The sequence below is a fragment of the Quercus lobata genome, chromosome 2, assembly GCF_001633185.2.
Source record: "Quercus lobata isolate SW786 chromosome 2, ValleyOak3.0 Primary Assembly, whole genome shotgun sequence".
Taxonomy (NCBI): domain Eukaryota; kingdom Viridiplantae; phylum Streptophyta; class Magnoliopsida; order Fagales; family Fagaceae; genus Quercus; species Quercus lobata.
Window position 1 is genome coordinate 29752807 of NC_044905.1, and position 21514 is coordinate 29774320.

General features: G+C 38.8%; 1 pseudogene; it reads right to left on the reverse strand.

Annotated features, from left to right (window-relative positions):
* Positions 1–2101: 2101 nt before the first annotated feature.
* LOC115962714 overlaps positions 2102–21514 on the reverse strand; it is a 29079-nt pseudogene continuing 9666 nt past the window's right edge.

Here is a 21514-nt window from a genome sequence, read left to right on the forward strand (position 1 = left end):
TCTCTCTGGAAGCTCTCTTTCTTTTGTGGGTATAAGGGGTATTTATACTGGGGTGAGAATGGAATGTGAAGAGTCAGGTTTTTCAAAACAGGGCTGGCTCGCAGCTTGGCCTTGTGGCTTGACTGAGTTGCGAGATCTAGCCGCGAGATAATAGAACGACCAGTTGTCCTATTTTGTCCTGTCCTGTAGTGCTCCAGCTAGCATGACGCTTCAACTTTTGGCATGCTTGGCACGTGTGCTGCTTCTAGCGGCTTGAAGTCGCGAGTCACCCGTGAGATCCAGTCACGAGTCTCTGTTTTCTTGTACACTCTTGAGCATTTCAACACTATATCTCACTCACTACCCTTACAACAATCCCACCTAAAAACAGGGTTACTAAATGCTGAAATACAAGCAAATTTGGCACAGAATAAAGTCAACAAGATGGTTGATTAAATTCAACCTTACAATCTCCCTCTTTGGCTATTCCATGACAAAACCCTAAAACAGACTCTAGACTTAACGTGTGAGTTAGGAACAGTTGAGCAAAACTCACTCACATCTAACTCTAGAAACTGTGAAGCACTTGAATCATATGAACATGAAACTCCTGAAACACAACAATACACCATGATCATTGTATGCAGAAAAACATGAAATGCATATGAAGCAAACAATATGTGATCAAGCAAAGATGGAGTTCAGAAACAAACCATGGCTTGATCAACCAAGCGATCACTACAAGGTAGTGACCACAATGCTCATTCACACTTGGAATGAACACTTGAACAAACAAGCTAAGAAGCTCAATGTAAGTCACTTGCATGCCCAACACTTAACCAATGCACAATACACTAAGTATATGCATCTAGGAACAATCCTACAAGGGCACAAGAGTGACAGTACTTAACAAGAAAATACATGACATTTAGTTAAAAGTACTAATTTAACAAAGTATAAAAGGTTGCATAAAGCATGGTACAGACCATAAAGCCTACAGATAAAGACATAAACCCTAAAAGCTTACAAAAGCAACATGGGTACAAACACATTATAAACTGAAAAACAACTTAAAGTAAAGTATTGAAACTGCTTGCAGAAACACTCCCCCTTAGGTAATTTTCTCCCCTCTGATCAAGTTATCACTCCCCTTTTCATTGTACTCCCCTTATGACATCATTTCCCCCTTTTTGTCATGGAATAGCTACATATCCTCTTCTAGCTTCCTCTGAATCTGATCCAATTGAGTTTGTAGGGAGGTAAACTTCATATCCCATCGAGTGCTGTGATGGTGTAGAGTAGATGTGAGTCCGGACATCTTAGTACTCAACTCATGGATAGATATCACAATGTGGTCGAGTTTTTCGTCAAGGGAGAAAGTGCTGAAATGCGAACCACTGTGAGATGTGGAAGATTCCGGTTTGACTCTCTTCCGACTATAACCAATGCTTGCGTTGAATGTACGCATGTTGATTGGACTCGGTTTTGGGCAAAGAGATTCATCTGCTATTGGGTAAATTCCTTTGAGCTTCAAGATTCTTAAAATGAGACAGCAAAAAGGAACACATATTCAGGACTTAGTTCGTAGAACCGTTTTGCGCAGAACATGAAAGATATGAGCACGGATGTCAATCTCTACATCAGAGATTAGGTCATGAAGAAACAATGCATGTCCAAGGTTCATATACCCAGTGCTGGATAGGGGGTACAAGTTGTGAAACATCACAATTGTAAGCACTCTCAATTTCGGAGGAAGAGAGGAAGCGTTGACTGAGTTTCCATTGGATGGGAATTCCAAGTCTTGTCCAAGACCATCCTTAAAGAGTTTCTCATCTGGGCAAAGATCATCATAAACCGGTGAGTGTTTAAGCATTAGTCGGTTGATGTGAAGGACCTCTGCCAAATATGCAGGAGAGATTGAAAAACTCTTTATCCTAACCCAGCACTTGAGTTCTTCTCCCTCCACAATTGCATTGGCATAAAATTCCTTTACCAAATTCTCATAAGCTTCATCCAGATCGGAGAGAAGGTAATTCCAATCCTTGTGAGCAAACCATTTTGGAATGTCAGTGTCATTAAGTGACGATTGGTCAACAGGTCTTTCCAGTAATGGTGTAGCATTTCAGAAATAATTCTCATGAGTCTGAAAGGTAGCATAGGATCTGAACTTGTTGGGATCGAACACTCCTAATGAAGAATGAGTCCTTTTTGTTTGAGGTGAGTAGTCATCAACATCAATGACATGCTCCTTTCCGTTGGAACTACCTCCTTTCACAGCTGCCTTTTTGAATGGAGACATTTCCAGTCTGCATCATGTAATATAGGAAAAGAAAGAACACAATCCAAGAGATATTATTAGCAGTGGGTTAGTTTCAAAGTATGGATAATGAAGAAAACCCTAAGAACTAGATGGAAATGTCCAAAAAAAGATAATGAGAGACAATAATTACCCAATGTTGTCACAATATAGAGTAGATCAGAGAATAATCTCCGAAAAACACACAATGAAGATACCAGACAATCAAATATCCAAACACAGTCAAGTGATATACACATATCATAGAAAGCACAAAATCCATGAGGAAAAGGCTATAACTGTGAAAAAAAAAAAGGAAGAGTAGAGAACAAAACCCATACCTTTCCTTGAAGATTGAGAAAATGGTGACCAAATAGTGGAAGATTAAGACCAGAAAATGAACAGTCACAGGATGCAAGAAAAGCAAATTAAGACCCTTTTTTAGAATAGTGATGAAAATGAGCTACATTTTGCAAACAACACCATTTTCGCGACTGAGGTAAGTTACCAGTAAGTCGCCAGTTTCACCCACCAAAACACGTTAAGCCAAAAGTTTTGAAAAATTTCTAAGTATTTTTCGTGACTAGAAGTCTCACTCGCGAGAGAGTTGCGAGCTGAGCCGCGAAAATCTCTGTGTACCCCTCGTGACTAGACCTTCTACTCGCTAACAAGTCGCCAAAACTGACCTGCGAGAACGCGACTGTAGCACGCAACTTGACTTACCCGTGACTAAGTCGCCAAAACAGGGCAACGCTGTTTTTGAATTTTTCAGTTTTTGAAGAATAAAATACTTTCCAAAAACACCTAAAACACTCAAAAATCTTTTTGTGTTTGAATCAACAAAGATTAAGCATGTGAAAACACATTTTATCAAGTACAATCACACAAATGAATATGACATTCATTGAACATAAACTTGTGTGTTGTGTGTGGGTATCAACAATGAGATAGTCCTTCATCTAATGTGAAGTTTCAATGATCAATTTAACCAAAACATACACAATTAGCACTAGATCATGTGACTCATCTCAATTATAGAAGTATGCATATATGACCTCCCACAAGACTTGATTACATAATTTGGAGCTTTACATTTGACTCCACTTTCAATCATAACATTTGATCTTTTTTATCCTTTTAAGACAATTACCTCTCATTGTGAGAGTGATATTTGATATTTCACCTTGATGAGATAGCCTTTGGTTTTTTGAATAATCATTCACTTTAATTTTTGGTCGCTTTCCCTTTTTCCAAGTCGAATACTAGTATGTGCGACAGACTTTTGTAGCTCAATATCTCTTTTCATTTAGAGATTTATATTTGGTGAGCTTTTTTCAGCAAAAACAAAAATAAAGAGTGGGAAAATATAGAGGCACAAGTCTATACATGTCTCAAGATCAACATAACCATTCACTAATCATTCATGACAACAGTCACATAGATTTTAAGATTTCTTCCACAGTGATAAGAGTGCAAAGGAACAAGCTACGTTCGTAAATGCACAAAGCCATTAGCACAAAGGTACAAGGTAAAACAAGTTTTGAGACAAAACTCAATAATGTTGATCAAACTTTTTGATTTTCTACTTTTTATGTGGTTTTTTTTTTTTTTTTTTTTTGGATATTTGACACATAAGAAGGAAAACATTGATCAAAAGCAACAATGTAAAACCAAAAAAAACAAACAAAGCAATTAACAGCCAACAGAATCATGCTATACAAATAGCCAACAAAGTAGTGTGTGCCCCAACAAAAAAAATAACACATTGAAAATATGTGAAGCACACATCACACAAGAGATTCAAGGAATTGTACTAACACCAATGGTCTTACGGAGGGATTCAAACCGTGGACCATCGAGAGGTTTGGTGAAGATGTCCGCCTTTTGAATGTCGGTGTGTATGAATTCAAGACACACAACTCTTTCCTCTACCAAATCTCGAATGAAATAATAACGTATCTCTATGTGTTTAGATTTTGAATGCTGGACAGGGTTCTTAGAAAGATTGATGGCATTGGTGTTGTCACAGAAGACACACATCGTCTCTTGAGGAATTCCATAGTTATGGAGTAATTTCTTCATCCAAAGAAGCTAGATGCAGCAACTTCCAGCGGCTATGTACTCTGCTTCAACAGTAGAGAGAGACACTGAATTTTGTTTCTTACTCATCCACAAGACAAGATTGTTACCAAGGTAGAAGCAGCCTCCTGAAGTACTCTTCTGATCGTCCACACTACTAGCCCAGTCAGCATCTGAATACCCGGCAGGGCAAGCATTTGAGTCTTTTGAATACCCCAGACCATAGTCTGAAGTTCCATTGATATATCGAATAATTCGATTAACCGCAGTCAGGTGTGATTCCTTTGGAGCAGCTTGATATCTGGCACAAACACCAACGCTGAATGTAATGTCCGGTCTACTAGCTGTAAGATAGAGTAAACTCCCAATGATACTCCTATACAAGGTAGGACTCACTTCCACTTCGGAAGAATCAACATTCAGTTTAGTAGACGAGTTCATAGGAGTGGAGGCATGTTTTTTGGAGTCTAGTCCAAACTTCTTGACAATGTTTCTAGCATACTTTTTTTTTTAAACGAATATACATTCTTTCTGTTGTTTGACTTGAAGGCCTAAGAAAAATGTGAGTTCCCCCACCATACTCATCTCAAATTCTTTCTTCATCTCCTCAGAGAATTCAATAACTCGATTTTCAATGGTAGCCCCAAACACTATGTCATCAACACATACTTATGCCACAAGGAGATAATCTTCATCATTTTTGACAAACAAAGTCCAGTCGGCATATCCCCTTTTGAATCCTCTATCTAGGAGGTAATGTGTAAGCCGATCATACCAAGCTCTAGGTGCTTGTTTTAAGCCATAAAGGGCTTTCTTCAATCTCAACACATGATCAGGAAAGTGAGGATCCTCAAAGCCTTTTGGTTGCTCAACAAACACTTCTTCATTTAGGTATCCATTTAGAAATGCACATTTTACATCCATTTGATAGAGTTTGAAGTTCATAGTGCATGCAATGGACATGAGAATTCGAATAGACTCAAGTCTTGCCATAGGAGCGAAGGATTCATCAAAGTCTACTTCTTCTATTTGAGTGTATCCTTGAGCTACTAACCGAGATTTATTCCGTATTATCTCTCCATCTTCATCGGTTTTGTTTTTTAATATCCATTTTGTGCCTATTACATGAACATTTTCAGGCCTTGAAGCAAGTTCTCACACATCATTCCTCACAAACTGATTCAGCTCTTCATGCATTGACTCAACCCAATTCTCATCTTGAAGAGCTTCTTCTACCCTTTTTGGCTTAAATTGAGCAAGGTAGCAATGGTATGTTACATGATTGGCCAAAAGGATGTTTCCTTTTCTGAGGTGAAGACCTTCATCTAGAGACCCTAAAATGTTGCTTTCTAGATGGTTCTTAATCACGCTTGATGATGGCTTCTTTGATGTGGAGACTTCATTACTCCGTGAGATGGGAGGATGAACTTCCGGAGGAGTGAAAGGACTTGATGTTCTAGACATCGATCTTGTTTCCATTCTTGGGTTCATGGGAGTTGATTCTTCTTCCGGTGTAGATCCTTTAACTTCTATGTCAAGAGCTTCGACCTCAACATCGGGTTCTTTGGTGCTCGGCCCTTCTCCATCATCAATCATCTCTACCTTTGTTAAGGCATCATCAATCTTGACATTGATGGGCTCCATCACTGTCTTAGTTCTCTTATTAAAAACTCTATACGCCCGGCTAGTAGTAGAGTACCTAAGGAAAATACCTTCATCACTTTTTGCATCAAATTTCCCAAGATTCTCCCGATCATTTAGGATATAACACTTGCTTCCAAACACTCAGAAATACTTTACTCTGGGCTTCTTTTCATTCCAAATCTCATAGGCGGTCTTCTTTGTTCCTACTCGGAAGAATATTCTATTGCTAAAACTTTTGATGTATTTGCTTGTTAAGTAACATGACTCTTGTCATTTCTTGAATCACCCGATTCTTTCTCTCTACCACTCCATTTTGTTGAGGAGTTTTGGGGCTGAAAATTCCCTTTTGATTCCATTCTTTTCACAAAAAGACTCAAATCTTGCATTCTCAAATTCCTTCCCATGATCACTTCTTATCTTGGCAATAGGAACCCCTTTCTCGTTTTGTAGTTTCTTGCAAAGAATTTCCAACCTTTCACATGCTTCTGATTTTTCTCTAAGAAATTCAACCCAAGTTTATCTTGAGTAATCATCCATAATGACCATAATGTACCTCTTTCCTCCTAGACTTTCATTTCTTGTAAGCCCCATTAGATCAACATGAAGTAACTCTAAACACCGTGAAGTAGCAATCACATTCATCTTGTGATGACTTGCCTTTGTTTGCTTTCCCATTTGGCATGCACCACAAATAGTCTTTTTCACCTTTCCAAACTTTGGAAGTCCCTCAACTGCTTCAAGTTTAGACACTTTAGCTACTTGTTTGAAATTCACATGCCCAAATCTGTGATGCCAAAGTTCCAACATGTCAACACGAGCACTTCTACACGAAATGGGTGCTGTAGGAACTACTCCATAGCAGTTGTCTGTAGTTCGATTTCCCTCCAAGACTTGAATCCCTTCTTCATTGATGATTAAGCATCTCTTCTTAGAGAATTGGACAAGGAAATCCTCATCACATATTTGAGTGATGCTCAAAAGATTTGCCTTCAGCCCTTTGATGTATAATACATTTTTCAACAGAGGTAATCTAGGTATCTCGATAGTCCCTTTACCGAGAACTTGAGCATGAATTTCATCACCAAACGTCACATAGTCACCAACCTTCTCTTTAAGTGTCTTAAACAGTGATTTATCTCCTGTCATGTGACGAGAACACCCGCTGTTAAGATACCACAAGCATGAATTAAATACCTTCAATGAGGTATGCACAAATAAGCTCACATGAGACAAACATTCTTGACCTTCAAACATAATTTTATCTTCAGTTTTCATGCTTCTGTTAGATTGACATTTCATTTTTAGATTATCAATCATCTCACACAACATTCTATTTTTTCTTTTGTACTTCTTAATCAAAGATTTAGATTCAGATATGTTATTGTGTAAGATGTGATTCTTATTTTCAAAATATTTCAACATGTGAACAAATATCCTAGCATGTTTCTTTGTTTTTAACAACTCTAAGAGTTCATTGTTAGGACACCCTTCAAACATACTCATAGAGTCATTATCACAAAAACTTAAACTAAAATTCAACATGGCCTTTTCCATAACAGCATCCATAACAAAGGGGATTGAAAGTTCAAATAGTGTATAAAACACCCTTGAACGTTTAGACCCCCAATTACAAAATAACAAATTCAAGCTTTATGACAAACAACTAGTGTGCGGAAAATGAACGAAAGCTATAAACAGAACTGGTAAACAATCTAAACCAATTAAAATCACAATCACAACAGATAATAAAAGGCAAAGATAAAAGGGAAGGAAGATGAAAACACAAGGACAACACGATGTGTTATCGAAGAGGAAACTGAAGCCCTCGGCGTAAAACATCTCTGCCGCCCTCCAAGCGATAAGTAATCCACTAGAAAATGTAGTTGGGATACATGAACAGCAATAGACCCTCCAAGCCTAATCTACCCAGTGTACCTAAGCTCTCCAAGCTTCTTGCTCCAACGAGGTTGCGCCGAACCTATTTCTTTTCTAGCTTCCCGGATTCCGCTACTTGACCATAGTATTAACCAATGTAAATTGGTTCCTTCCTAACTGCTTTCCAGAATACTAAACAGCCCTCTCACAGTAATGGATATGGTGAGAAAAGGTTTTGGTAAAAAGACCTCTCAAGGGTTTAACAATGGAGAGGAAGAAAGTTGAGGAATTTGAAGAGTCTCTTATGTGAAGATTGTGGATGAATCAATCTTGTATAACTCTAGGGTTTCTCTCACAAAATTCTCTCTAGAAACTCTCTTTCTTTTGTGGGTATAAGGGGTATTTATACTGGGGTGAGAATGGAATGTGAAGAGTCAGGTTTTTCAAAACAGGGTTGGCTCGCGGCTTGGCCTTGCAGCTTGACTGAGTCGCGAGATCCAGCCGTGAGATAACAGAATGGCCAGTTGTCCTATTTTGTCCTGTAGTGCTCCAGTTAGCATGACGCTTCAACTTTTGGCATTCTTGGCACGTGCTGCTTCTGGCAGCTTGAAGCCACGAGTCACCCGCGAGATCCAGTCGTGAGTTTCTGTTTTCTTGCACACTCTTGAGCATTTCAACACTCTATCTCACTCACTACCCTTACAACAATCCCACCTAAATACAGGGTTAGTAAATGCTGAAATACAAGCAAATTTAGCACGGACTAAAGCCAACAAGATGGTTGATTAAATTCAACCTTACAATTTTTATTTGAAATTTTCATAGATTTCTTATCCTAGAATGACAAAGTTTTTTCATACTTTGACCCCCCAAATGATAAAATTACCATTCCATTCTTTCATTAATTTCTTGGTATGCATTGCTGGCATGCTTGAAACTTACATGACTAATAAAATAATAATTAATAAACTTTAATAGACATTAATCAGTAATTCATACAATATTATATCTTTCTTATACAAGTCATGACTATCATTGCAATAATGCGCATAAGAACCACACGACTTCCATATTGAAAACTGAAGCATAGGAGAGAGGGACAGGCAGACACAATGACAGCCTCACTAGCTCTGTGTCCACCAAGTGTCATATAAAAATCATCTTTTTGAAAAGAATGATCTTCATGAACTCCATTTGGTTTCTGACTAATCTTCAAACTATGATTCTTATACCTAATTGACCTTCGTGACGGCTATCTTGGAGTCAATAAGGATGAAATTCGTACTGCAGCAGGTTTATCAACAACCTGAAAGAAAATGTTATCAATATTCATACTCATCTCAAAATTATAAACATTCCAATTCTTATCATAAACAAAGCAAAGTAACTTATCAAAAAAAAAAAACAAACAAAGCAAGTCATATTACATTCAAATGTCGACCTATTGACAATTAAGGCAGTGGAGGGAGTGTTCCAAATGGGTTTGCAACTGCCTGATTGTTTGTAGTTGATGCTAGACCAGAAATGAAGAGCGATGGTGGAGATGAAGTTGACGTGCTAAAAGGTGAACTAAATAAAGGAGTGGCTGGGACTACATTGTAATCAACAATGAAAGGGAATTTTTGGTGCAAATGGATTGGAAGGCATTGAGGAAGAGAAATGATTTGCAGTTGATTGGATTATCTTAATAGGAGGCTGACCAGCAGGGAGTGGTCCACCTAAAATATCAAAATTTAAATGTTAGTTATTATCGCTGGCAGAAAGCACCATAGGAAATTTTAAATTTTGACACATTTTCAAAAATGTATCTAAATCTCAATTGATAGTTCTCCCACCCCTGCACCAACTGTAATGAGAGCACAACTAATTACAAGAGTATCACATTGCCACTAGCTTGTGCATCACCATCTACTTCTGTTGTTGGAGTGCATAAAACTCATAAGGAGACATTAAAATAACCTAGATGCATGATCTAACAAGAGTAGTTACAGAAACAATGAAGATGGTCACCAAATATCTCACCCATGGGAGTCAGTGGGGAGGAAGAACTGTCAGAAGTAGAGGAACAAAGTGCAGGAGTGCTTGAGGCACCAAAGGCAGGAGTGCCCATAACACACTACAAAAAAAGCTGCCTATAGTAGTATTTTTTTTAGTGGCTTTTGCAGAAAATGCCACTATAGGTACCCTATAGTGGCGTTTTCTAAAAACGCTACTATAGGAATATCTATAGCCACGTTTAGAGGGCTCTATAGTGGTGTTTTAAAACACTAGAGCCCTCTAAACGTGGCTATAGCAGTGTTTCACACTATAGAGGCTATATAACCTATAGCGTTTTCTAAAAACGCTACTATAGGAATATCTATAGCCACGTTTAGAGGGCTCTATAGTGGTGTTTTAAAACACTAGGTCTATAGCAGTGTTTCCAAGGGCTTATAACAGCGTTTTAAAAATGCCACTATAGGTCATTTTTAAAAAATTTATAACTGAATATTTTAGGAATATACAACTATTTAAAAATTCGGTTGGGATTTTTTTTTTTTATTTAAAGGAGTTATAGTGGTGTTCATAAAATGCCACTGTAGGCCATTGTATGACAAGAACAAAACCTATAGTGGCGTTCTATGAAACACTGCTATATGTCCTTTTTTTTTTTTTTTGGTTATTTTTTTGAAGGACCTATAATGGCTTTTATAAAACGCTGCTATAGGTCCCTCAAATGTTTTTTTTTTTGGTTGGGCTATAGTAGCATTTTACAAACACCACTAGGCCCTTGTAAGACTAAAACCTATAGTGGTGTTTCTATAAGTCCTTTAAAAATAAATAAATAAGGGCCTATAATGGCATGGAATTTTATGAACGCCACTACTAATAGATGTCTTTTATGCAATGAAAAAGAGGAAATCATAACTCACCTTTTCCTACAATGTCCATTTGCAAGAGCTGTTTGGCATGGTTCTATCCTTGAGATTAGAACCTCTGATTTAAGTCACAGCACAATTAAACAATGGATATCAAATCGTATCAGTACAAGCAAATCCATGGAGCAAAACATAAAAAGTTTCCTACATTCCCTCTTCACCATCCTTTGGTCAATATGGAACTATAGAAATCTGGTCCTTCATCGAGGGAAATTTCCTTACCCCATGGAAGTTATTCTCACATCTCAATCTCTCATTCGCAAATACCAGGAAGCTTTTCAAGAAAATCAAGAACAAGAATAGGAACATAACTCTAGACAGCATCCTCCACAACCATTCACTAACTAGGATTGGCAGATTATCATCAATGTGGTAGCATATAGGAACAAAAAATCCAAGAGAAGTGACTATGCCTTTGAAGCCATAGATCTAGATGGGAGTACTCTATTCACAAGAGGAGCTAGCTGTGGAAGGAAACCTCACTATCTTGCGATTTAGGAAGCTTTTTTTTGAAGCAATTCTCAAGGCTAAAGAGCTAGGACAATAGCCCCCTACTTGCTCTGATTTAGCACATTAATTTCAATTTAATACACCTATTAGCTCAACCGGTAAAGTCTCTGATGATTGAATAAGAGATCTGGGGTTTAATCCCTACCTACATGAAAAACTGATTGGTGCCATGATCTAATGATAAAGAGCTATCATTAGGAGTGAACACTATAGATTTGAACTCTCTTTAAAAATGCTTAGTTTGAAAAGTTAAAGGGCAAGAATTTAAGAACTTTCTTAATATACAAAATGCTTTGATAAAAAGTAACAACTTTAAGCTATTTTGATCAATCTTCTTGACCTAGAAAGTCTTCACAATATTTGAAAAGGTGTTTGGGATCATTGGTGCACATGTCACAATCTTGGGTCAAGATAATTGGTGCATTAGTCATGATAGCTGATACTCAAAGCTACATTAAAATTATATTATTTAAAATTTAAATATAGTATATAAAAAAGAATTGATTCCCAAATTTTAATAATACTAATCAGATACATAACAAATTTTACAATGTTCTTCTCAACTTATTGAGTTGATAAATTATGATTCATGTAATATCACTTTTATATTGACCCCAACTTACACTAATTTTATTGTACATGAATTACAATATGCGAATTCAGTAGTCAAGAAAATTAAAATTTATTGTGCAAATTATCTAAAATGAAAAGAATAAATTATTGTGCAAGGAGACATGTGCATAGGTATAGTCAATCAGCTTGTAGGACAGGATACTTACCTAGACATTAAGGGCACCTGCCTTAAAATGGTGGGGTTGAAGTCCTGCTCTTTTCTCTGGAGACATAGATGAGATTTGGCATTACATTGCCAATGATATCTTTGTCCTTGTCACTCTTTAAATAAAATTTGTTGAAAGTTCTAGATAGCCAACTAACACCAGCTATTTTTTGGGGCGTAATTATTTCTTCATTTACAAAATATCTCATTCACTAGGAATTGAAAACCTGGGACTTGATTTTAGATTTTTCTTTTAAATTTTAGTATTATACAATGCTCAAGATTATTAGCATTGTACTATTTGCAATAAATATTTGCCTGCACATGTATGTTGTTTACAAGTAATCGGAATGGACCGAATCAATGCAAAATGCTACGGCCACAAACTTATTTACACACTATTGATGTGGCAAAATCTTTTTGGTTCTCATCTGGGCTTATCATTAACATCACATTTTTATTTACTAATAATCACTCATAACATCAAAAATTTGTAAAAAAAATTGTAGCTTTATCATTTTTCATTTGAAATAAGATAGAGCATTAGAGACATTGGTTGCATTGAAAGTTCAAACCTGAATCACAATTGGATGATCTTTACGTGTAAATCTATCATTCCATTTGTTGAAAGCTTCATGCTCTTGATCTCTAGCAATGTACTCATCACTAACTTTCCCTCGCTCAATAATATTAAATAGATACTAGTTTTATTTTTAAGGTATTAATTTTTATTTGAAATTTTCGTTGATTTCTTATCCTAGAATGACACAATTTTTTCATACTTTGACCCCCAAATGATAAAATTATAGTTCCATTTTTTCATTAATATCTTGGTATGCATTACTAGCATGCTTGAAGCTTACATGACTAATAAAATAATAATTAATAAACTTTAACAGGTCCAGAGAACTATTTGAGTTGGGCGAGATCAGTGTTCTTGGCTCTAAGTTCACGAAACAAGTTTGGTTTTGTGAACGGTTCGATTCCACAACCAGATCTTACCTCTCCATTGTACAATTCTTGGAGTAGGTGTAATACCACTGTGCTTTCATGGCTGACCAACTCTCTTAGCAAGGATCTCAAGGCAAGTGTGATGTACATCAACACTGCAAGGGATTTATGGAGTGACCTCAGGGACAAACTTTCACAGGGCAATACTCCAAGGCAATTTGAGCTGCAAAAGGAAATTGCTCGCCTTTCTCAAGGTACACTCACAGTAAGTTCAGACTTCACTAGGTTTAAGACTCTATGGGATGAGTTCATCAATTTTCAACCTTTCACTGTATGCAATTGTACTTGCACATGTGGTTCTAAGGCTTCTCAATTGGAAGCACAGCATAAGGAGCATGTTTTCCGTTTCTTGATGGGATTAAATGACAATTATGGGAACATAATAGGTCAGATCTTATTGCTTGAGCCTTTTCCATCTATTAGCAAGGTCTGCTCCTTGATCTTGCAAGAAGAAAAGAGAAGGAGTTTTGGGCATGGAGTCAATATAGTTTATCCTACTGAGGCTATTGCTATGTTTGCTAATCATGCTAAGGGTTTTAATGGCAATCAAGGACAGAATCAAGGCAATCATGGTAACAAGGTCATTTCAAGAAGGATAAACCCATTTGTACTTACTGTGGCCTTAGTGGTCATATTGCAGACAAGTGTTATAAGTTACATGGGTATCCTCCAGGCTACAAGCACAAGGGAAGCAATCAAGCTATGGCAAATCAAGTTTCAGCAATTTTGCCTTCTGGACATTTTGGCAATATGGATGGTTTTGCCTCAGCCAATCCAAATTTGATCCAAAATAATGTTGGTCTTCCTAATCACAGCTTTCAATCTGAAGCTGGTTTTCTTCCATAGCCTTACTTTGGTGCTAGGTTTGCTTCTCCACAAACTTTTGTTCAAAGTTTTCAGCCTCAATGTCCCATCTCTCAGGTTCAATGTGAGCAACTCCTTAACTATTTGAAAGCAGTCACAGCTTCTGGTTCAGGTATTGGTACTTCTACTGCTCATTAAGTTGCTATTGTCATGGCATCTGCTCCCATTATTCAACCTGCCTTACCACCTAACTCAGCTTCCTCTTCTACTGCTAATGCTTCAAATTTTTCAGGTAATCTTTTTTGGATTCCTCCCAATTTCACACATTCTGTTTTCTCTACCCATAATGTTGATAGACCTAATTTTAAGTCTAAAGCTTGGATTTTGGACACTGGTGCTATTGACCATATGGTCCACTTAGTGTCACAACTTACTACCATCACTTCCACTGTCCATTCCTATGTTTTCTTGCCAAATGGGGATCAGGCCTTAGTAACACATATAGGCATTGTGCAGATTTCACCCACTTTGACACTCACAAATGTTTTATGTGTTCCTACTTTTAGTTTCAATCTTATTTCCATTAGCAAACTTACACAACAATCTTCTTGTTGCCTTATTTTTCTTGGACATTGGTGTTTTATCTAGGACCTTGCTCAATGGAGCATGATTGGTCTGGGTAAAGAGTGTCAAGGGCTGTATCTGCTGCAAGCTCCTGCTTCTCAGATTGCTCCTACTGCCTTGGTTGCTTCTGCTGGCCATTCTTCTTCCACTTTATGGCACAGCAGATTGGGACACCCTTATTTTTCAAAGCTTTCTTTGTTAAATAAGATTGTAAGTTCTGAAGCTTTCAATAATCCAGATTTTTGTGAAGTTTGTCACCTTTCTAAGCAAAAGAGGTTACCTTTTCCTTCTAGCAGTATGTATCTGTTCAGCCTTTTGAGCTTGTTCATTGTGACTTGTGGGGTCCTTTTTCCACTTGTACTGTTGAAGGTTTTAGGTATTTTTTAACAATTGTTGATGATTTCTCTCATTGTACTTGGGTTTATCTTCTTAAGAATAAATCTGATACTCAGTTTTTCATTCCTAATTTTGTTAACATGGTTCATACTCAATTTCATGCTTCTATTAAGACTATTAGGAGTGACAATGGTACATAATTTTTCTTGAGGGAATTTTTTCATTCCAAAGGCATCTTGCATCAATTGTCATGTGTTGATACTCCTTAACAAAATGCAATTGTTGAAAGGAAGCATCAACACATTCTCAATATTGCAAGAGCACTAAAATTTCAATCCAATGTGCCTTTGTGCTTATGGGGTGATTGCATTCTCACTGCTGTCTATCTTATTAATAGATTGCCTTCCAAACTTCTAAATAACAAAAGTCCATATGAATTGCATTTTAAGTCTTCTCCATCTTATAAACATTTAAAGTGTTTTGGTTGTTTGTGTTACATATCCACTTTACCACATAATAGGCACAAATTTGCACCTAGGGCTAGATAATGTGTCTTCTTAGGCTATCCTCATGGCATTAAAGGATACAAGGTTCTTGACCTTGAATCCAATTCTATTCATTTTTCCAGGGACATCATCTTCTATGAACATATTTTTCCTTTTGTCTCATCAGATCATCCTTCCACTTCTTATCTTGATTCTTTTGTGTTTCCCCATTGTGTTTTTGATGCATCTCATTTCTGATGCACCTTATGTTTCTGATCCTCCTAACCTTCCTTTGGTTGATTCAATCTTGGCCACTTCCCAACCTGATTCAACCATTGATCCTACTCCTTCTGCTTCTAATACTTCCCATTGTGATTACCAACCTGATGTGTCTTTACCTTCTGCTTTGGACCCTGTTGTTCCTCCCTCACCACCTTCCCTTGATCAATCTTTGCTTATTTCCTCATCCTCTTCCTTACCTGCCTTAAGGAGATCAACCAGAACCCATCACCCACCTTCTTACCTTGCTTATTATTCTTGTAAAGTAGTTAGTACTAAGCCTGCTTCTGGTTTGCCTTATGACATTTCAAATGTTCTCAGTTACTCATATCTTGGACCTCAGTTTGCATCCTTTGTCATGGCTGTTAGTTCTGTCCCATCAGAACCTATTTCATTCTCTCCGGCAGTTTAGTTTCCTGAGTGGAAAGCTGCCATGGATAAGGAAATTGCAGCTTTGGAGCTCAATATTACTTGGACACTAACCCCTTTACCTGTAGGTAAGTCTCCCATTGGATGTAAATGGGTCTATAGGGTTAAGTATCACTCAGATGGTTCTATAGAGAGGTACAAAGCTCGTTTGGTTGCCAAGGGTTTTACCTAAAAGCTTGGTTTGGATTATTTAGAAACCTTTAGTCCTGTTGCTAAGTCAGTTTCAGTCAGGATTGTCTTATCTTTGGCTACTGTGAATGGGTGGTTTCTTCACCAAATGGATGTCAATAATGCTTTTATCCATGGTGAGTTGGTTGAGGATGTTTACATGTGTTTACCACCTGGTTTTCACAACAAGGGGGAGCATTTGGTATGTAAATTGAATAAGAGCCTTTATGGATTGAAACAAGCCTCTAGAAAATGGTTTGAGAAGTTTTCATCCACCATTTTGCAAATGGGCTTCATTCAATCAAAATCAGATTATTCTTTGTTTACACACACACAAGGAGCTTCATTCACAGTTCTCTTGGTTTATGTAGATGATATATTGTTGACTGGTAATAATCCAACTTGTGTTCAACATTTGAAGAAGGTTCTTGATGACAGATTTGGTTTGAAGGATTTGGGGTCCTTAAGGTATTTCTTAGGACTTGAACTGGCTAGAACTGATGTAGGTATAAGCTTGAACCAGAGAAAGTATGCCCTGGAAATTTTGGAAGATACAGGCTTTCTAGGTTCCAAACCAGTCAAGTTTCCCATGAAGCAAAACTTAAAGTTGTCTAAGTATGAGGGAAAGCCATTGACAGATCCTGCTCAGTTTAGAAGGCTCATTGGGAGACTCTTATACCTTACTTTGACAAGACCGGACATCACATATGATGTGCACAGGCTGAGTCAATATGTATCACAGCCAAGAGAGCCCCATTTACTAGCTGCCAATAGAGTACTCCAATATATAAAAGGCTCACCAAGAAAAGGCATTTTCTTACCAAGCCAATCTGATCTGCATATTAAGAGCTTTTGTGATGTGAATTAGGTTGGATGCCCTGACACTGGGAGGTCCTTAACGGGTTATGCTGTTTTCTTAGGGGAATCATTAATTTCATGGAGGTCTAAAAAGCAAGGTATTGTTTCAAGGTCCTCAGCAAAGGCTGAGTACAGAGCAATGGCAAGTGTGGCGTGTGAGATTACTTGGGTGCTGCAAATACTTAAAGATTTAAGGGTGAATCATACAAGACCAACTATGTTGTTCTGTGATAATCAAGCAGCCTTGCATATAGCTGCAAATCCAGTCTTCCATGAAAGGACAAAGCATATCGAGGTGGATTGTCATTTGATAAGGGATAAGATCATGGAGGGTATGATTAAAACATTTCATGTTGCTACTAATTCACAAGTGGCAGATATTTTTACCAAAGCACTTGGTTTCTCAACTTTTACAAGACTTTCTGGAAAGTTGGATTTGAAGGACATTTTTGTTCCCAGGATTGTAAAGGCACAAATCACAAATCAAGTTTCAGTTCAAGAAGGTCAAGTCTCAGAACTTGAGGTTCAGGACTTGAGGGGGAGTGTTGAAGCTAGAACTGAATCACATAAAAATGGTGTGAGAGTGCCTTTTTTTGTGACACTCAGGCCCAAGGATCCCGGGCCTAATAAGTGGTTTGGTGAACCGGGCCTTGACCCACCGCAGCTAACAGGCTGTTTAAGAGTCAAGTAATGTAAAGGGGATGCTTCCTACAATACAAGTAAAATGACAAGTAAGGATATTCGTATTGAAAGACATGCCAAAACAACAAGGTAAAAAAAAGATCAACAAAGAGGCAACAAAATAATGCTAAAAGGATCCTTAAATTACTGAGACGTATTTCATTAATATGTTCTCTATTATGGTTACAGAAGGCTCACTAAGACGTGATACAAGGTTCAATGAAGCTCAAAAATTACAGTCTTGAATGGCTATTTCAGCCTTCAAAACTTGCAAAGTTTGATTCTCTTTGAATCCGAGTATGTGCAATAGTGGCTTTTACAGGATACTGGGAAGCAATATTCATTTTTCCCTTAGTGTTTTCTTTCTTTTCACCACAACTTTACTGATAGTTCTTTTCTCTAAAAAAATCTCTTTTTTCTCTCTTTTTCGCTGGTTTGTCTTCGTAACCTACCCCTTCCTTTTATAATGAAGTTCTGGCCTTCCAGGGGAACCATTGGTTCCCCTGTTTTGCCTTCTTATGAACAGAGCCTGTTCCGTGCCTATCACTCGGCAGGTTCTATTTCCCGTTTTTCTCATTCTTTCCTTCTTTCAGTTTTGATTCCTTTGAAAGTCCTGGTTGGTTACCTTCTTTGGGATGTGCTGAGGTATGCCCTTCTCGGCCTCACCGTTTGACAGTTCCACTTTTCCCTTTTTTTTCCAATCTGGGCGGAATCCCATTCTGCCAACTTGAAAGGTCGCCTGTTGCCATTCTCTTTTTCGTATTTCTCTGTTCTGGTTCCCTGAGACTCTTTTTGCTTGTGCCATGAGAAGTCGCTGGATCTTTTGGCGCTTGTGTTTTTTTGCTCTGTTTCTTATTTTCTTTTCCTGTCCTTTTCTTTCGAGCTATCCTAATCTTCTTTTGACTGTGCGCCTGGAAGGATCCGCGCCTCTTGATGGTTGCTGAGGATCCTGGCTACTTAACCTCTTGCCGTGGGTTTCTTTTTCTTCTCGATGTTTCTTCGTCTGGGCCTCAAGCCTCCTGGGCCTTTTTATTCTTTCGTGGTCCCCTTGCACCTGCTTCTTTGGACTTAGCTTGTTTTTTTCCTTTTGGGCCTGGCTCATACACTGAACTTGTCACTCTCTCTCACCTCCCTGTACATCTACAAATACTAAAAATTTGTCCAAGGACCTTCTTTTCAAACCTGTAAGTTTCCTTGAATCCTCTTAGTTTTCATTTCAAACTTGTTAATTTTTCTTCAAAACTTCTTAGAAAATGGGTAAGTTCAAGCGTTTAGTTGAGTCCAAGGAGAGTATGGAAAGATTTAGGGCTAAGTATAGAATCCCACCAACAGTGGGCATGAGATACGCTGCCTAGGGGGAATGGGTAGGTGCTAGGAAAACCGGAGAAGTGGTCATTCCCATGATTGCCTTCATAGAGGGAGGGATGACCATTCCCATGGGCACTATCACTAGGAACTATCTTAGGCTCTTTAGACTATCTCTCACACAGTGCGCCCCAAATATGTTTAGAGTATTGGGGAGTATAGAAGCTCTAAACGACAGAATGAACCTAAATTTGACCCACCATGATGTAAATTGGGTATACAATTTGCACCATCTGACAGGACAGGGATATTACCTTAAGTCTAGGTATCTCGCAGTAAGGTTAATCCAGTGCCTCCCCACATCAAACAAAGGCTTAAAGGAAGACTTTTTAATCTTTTCTGGGGAATGGCATGATGGCCTACCCTGTCCGACTAAAGAGGGAGAACCAGGTGGGGGTATAGTCGTAGATTTATGTGTCTTGGCTTGTATTTCTTTTTTTTTTCCCAATATCCCTGCTTCTGACAAAATTTTCTTCCATTTTAATGATTTTGCAGATAAGCGTTCTACTAAACCCTGGCTTAGCCTAGTCAACAAAGAGAGCTTAGATAGAATTTTACGGTCCAAGGTCTATGTAAACGAAGCCGACGGTCAACTGCGAGCGGCGCACCTAATTCTTGGGTACACACCCATTTCTCTCGCATTTCAAGCCCCTAAGTACGTGATAAAAGCCAACAATCCTCAGCTCCACCATATTAGTGTTGCCTATGAAGGATTCGTTGTTCCAGAGGGTATTCCCATTCCTGAAGGTACACCCCTTACTTAGCCACTCTTCATAGCCACCCCTTCAGTAGGAGCATCCTCATCCCAATTCATTCTTGAAGAAGAAGAAGAAGAAGAAGAAGAAGAAGAATAAAAAGGTCTAGAGGGGGTTGTAGATTTGTTAGATTCCTCAGAGGACTTTGAAGTGTTTAACCAAGCCTCATCCTTTGAAGGTATATCGGCTGACATTGACTTCCAGCATCAAGTAGAAGTCACCACTTCGGACGAGATGGGTATCCAGAGGAAATCCCAAAGGAGTTTTATGGAATTAATAGAATCCCAGCTAGGAAAGGGTGCACCAGGGAAATCTACATAGCCAAAACTTCCTCCTCCTCCTCCCAAATCACCTCTTCCTCTTCCTCAGCCGTCTTTGCCATCCAGACCTAATCTTGCTGATCCGAAGAGGAAGAGAGAGCAGAAGGGAAAAGATGTAATGGACGCTTGGAGGTCCCGTCCTGCTCATGAGGACAAGACCTAGAGAGCTACAAAATAGCAAAGGACCAGCCAAACATTGTAGAGAGGTCTGGAGAGGGGGGATAATCAGCCCCCAAAGCCTCGGGCCCAGCCTCCAACACCCATGCTAAATGGTGAACTCCTGAGGGATGATGCATCACTCAGGGATTTCAATGGGGGTATTGGATGCCATGTTGCCTCAGCTTTGGAGGGGGCTCTATTACTCCCTAATGATATGGTCGAGCTGAGGAACATCAGGAAGAATGAGGTTTTCCTCAACCTCAAAAGATATTTGGGTATGGTATGATGCTACCCTTTTTTTTTTTTTGGTTATTTATTATGTTACTAACCCTTTTCTTTTAGGCTTTCCAAGCCACTTTCAAGGTTAAGGAGATAACCAACTCTTGCTATCAACAGTTGGATGACGAGTGGAAAAGGCGTGTAGCGGCTATGTAGTCGTTCAACATTGCTGATCAAAGCAATGCAAACTTAAGGAAGAAGCTGACTGAGGAGGAAAAGGCCCGGAGAAGTGCTGACTCGGCTTTGGAGAGTGCTGAGAAACAGGCCGAGGATCAGAGGCAGCGCTTTCGTGAGGCCAATGACCAGCTGGCTTCTTTCAAGGAGCAAATAGCAACCCTCAAGAAGAAATTGGAAGAAGCCCAGAAGCTCAAAGATCAGGCTGAAAAATTGAGAGTTGAGGCTAAGAAGACAAAAATAGAGGCCGAAAAGGCTAGGGATGAGGTTGAATAGCATGGTTACGACGTCGGCGTAGCCAAGACCGAGGATACCTTCCGGGCAGAGGTCCCTGCTGTATGTCGAACCTACTGTGCTCAGACTTGGGAGGAAGCTCTCAACCGAGCCAGGGTTGAGGCTTCTTCTGAGCTGAGAAGGCCAGAAAACATCTACTTCCCACTAGCCATACGAACCTCGGACCTTCCTTCCACTCAAGGGGAGGTGGCCTCTACAGTTGCTGACCCGGTCGAGGAAGCACAACCTCAGGATCCTCTTCCTCCCAATCAGCAGGAGTAGCCAAAGGAATCTGAAGTTTCAAAGGAAACATCCTCGGACAAGGCCACAGAGGTTCCACAAGACGGGGCAGCTTCCCAAGGTTTTGAACAGGCCTTAGCTTCAATTACTATGTCTGCCAAGGGAGCCCCCAAAGGAAAGGAGAAAGCAATTCCT